Source organism: Diadema antillarum, unplaced genomic scaffold, assembly GCF_040938485.1.
Source record: "Diadema antillarum isolate AM-2024a unplaced genomic scaffold, OU_Dant_1.0 scf00000024, whole genome shotgun sequence".
Taxonomy (NCBI): domain Eukaryota; kingdom Metazoa; phylum Echinodermata; class Echinoidea; order Diadematoida; family Diadematidae; genus Diadema; species Diadema antillarum.
The window spans coordinates 2687201-2689654 of record NW_027270913.1 but is presented as its reverse complement, the minus strand read 5'-3'; positions in this window follow the sequence as shown (position 1 = coordinate 2689654).

Genomic DNA, 2454 nt, shown 5'->3' with positions numbered 1-2454 from the left:
TCTATTCTAATTAGCAGCATTGTATTTTGTCGGCGCAAGGTTTGCTGGTGGTGATGTGCGCCTCGAGATGGAAGGCGACCTGTCGCTAGGAGAGGAACATTTCGTGACAGTGCATGGCTGAGCAACTCAAACAGAAAATGAACCTAATGCGTAGATTCAATGATGTCTTATCCACGCATGCACTTCTGTTGTGAGAGGAAAAAGTGTGAGTCTGAGACTTTCAAGATAAATGAATGATCGGATCATTGCAAGTCGGATGATTAGGGAAGTGTGTTTGTGTGTACATGTGTGTCTCGTCTGTTGTGATGATGTAAATGTTGACGCGCTCTCTCTCTCTCATACTTTGGATTTCGTTTGATTGTTCTTGCAGTCATTTGAATGATGAAAAAAATGCGCCTCCACATGTTGATGGATTAAACAGGACGTTTTTTTAATGTAAACCCATGCCTTGTGGCATAGACGCGATGAATACCCCCTTCCTCCCCCCACCCCCCTCCCAATACGCACAGCTAAACTGGTCATTTCAAGTGGAAGTTCGGCCATTGACCTCTCCGTCTACAAAATTTTACGCCACAACGCCGGATCTCGGACCCCGCACACTTCACCATCAATTAGTCCCACCATCTTACAGTCAACCATATTTTGCCCCCGCTCACTTTCTTCTCTCCCCTCTCATTTTCTTATTTTTTTTTCCAGTTTTTCTCTTTCATCTAACTTGTTGTCGCGGCTGAGTAAGATGAATACCTACCCCTCCCCCCTCTTTCCTCTTTTCTTTGTGACTTGTGTGACTAATTTCACAACCCTCAAAGCTATGATTATTTCATAACAGCAGGAAAAGCTGCTGCAAGTCATTCCAAGTGTAACATTCTGGGTTCTCTCTCTCCCTCTCGTTTTTTTTTTTTCTTCTCTTCCCCGAGATTTCTCGCCCTGCTGGTACGTTCCTCCTATTTTCACCTGCCTACACAGAGATTTCATAGTCTCCTTCTTCTCTTTCTCTCCCTCCCTCTCACTCTCTCTCTCTCTCTCATTCTAGTTGGAACAGGACAACGACATAACGTGCGCGTCGCTCTGCGGCCGCGAATCGGCGGGTTTCGCTAACGCATGCAGGATCTTGAGGGATTGTCAAATAAAGTGGATAAAGATTGGCCTAATGAGCGCTAATCCATCACAATACACCTACCAATAACAGTGCGGTTAGGCAAGCCCTTCGTGCTGTTGCATAATTTACTAGCTGCCTCTCCTTTTCCTGACCCCCCCCCCCCCCATCCCCCACTGCCCAAGACAGAGATATTCCCCCCCCCCTTTTTTCCCCTTGATGGATATATCGTATATTTCTCATCCATGCGTGGTTAGGAAAAACTGTGTCATCCATGCAACTGTTTCAGTGAGGCAAATAATGCACGTGGTAAAAATTGTCTGCAATTACCACTAGCTGTTTGTGTGTAAATGTGTGTGTGTTTATGTTTGAGTATGTCTGTGCATATGTGTGAATCAATGAGTGTATGTTTGCAGAGAGATAAAGAAAAATCCACGCGGAGTGTGTCATTAGAAATGATGAAATGTGTTTCCAATTCTGTCAGCGTGGTATCTTTATACGATGTGTGATATTTGCATTACTTTGACAATTGAGAGTCATAATCATAGTCTGAATAGCATTTGGATATGATATGCTCATTTACAACGTATTTTCCAGCTATATTATCACCCTCATAATCACTGAAGTAGAATGATTATAATCATAATTCTCAAGTAGAATTATTATTTGTGACAAGGATCATCTCATCATCTGGTCTTCAGCAGAATAAATATCATCATCACCACCATCATCATCATCACTGTCACCATCATCATCATCATCATCATAATTACCATCATCACCACCATTACCACCATCATCACCATCATCACCATCACCACCATCATCAACACCATCATCAACACCATCATCTTCACCATCGTCGTCATCTTCGTCATCGTCACCATCGTCATCATCCCCATCATCATCGTCACCATCGTCACCATCACCATCATCACCATCACCACCATCACCACCATCACCACCATCATCATCACCATCATCATCATCATCATCATCACCATCATTGTCATTATCATCATCATCATCATCATCATCACCATCACCATCATCATCATCATCATCATCATCATCACCATCACCATCATTACCATCATTACCGTCATCACCATCACCACCATCACCATCATCACCATCACCACCATCACCATCACCACCACCATCATCATCAATCATCTCAATCTCAATCTCATCCTCATCCTCAGATGTCAGATTTTAGTGTTCAATTTCCTCCTCCTGATTCTTCAAATTGCACCTGTTGTTTCATGTACTTATGACTGAAGGGTGATACTGGTTATCGTAGATGTGCACATTCACAAAACCTTCCATACTTTCTCTGTTATCTTCCAGTCTTGAGC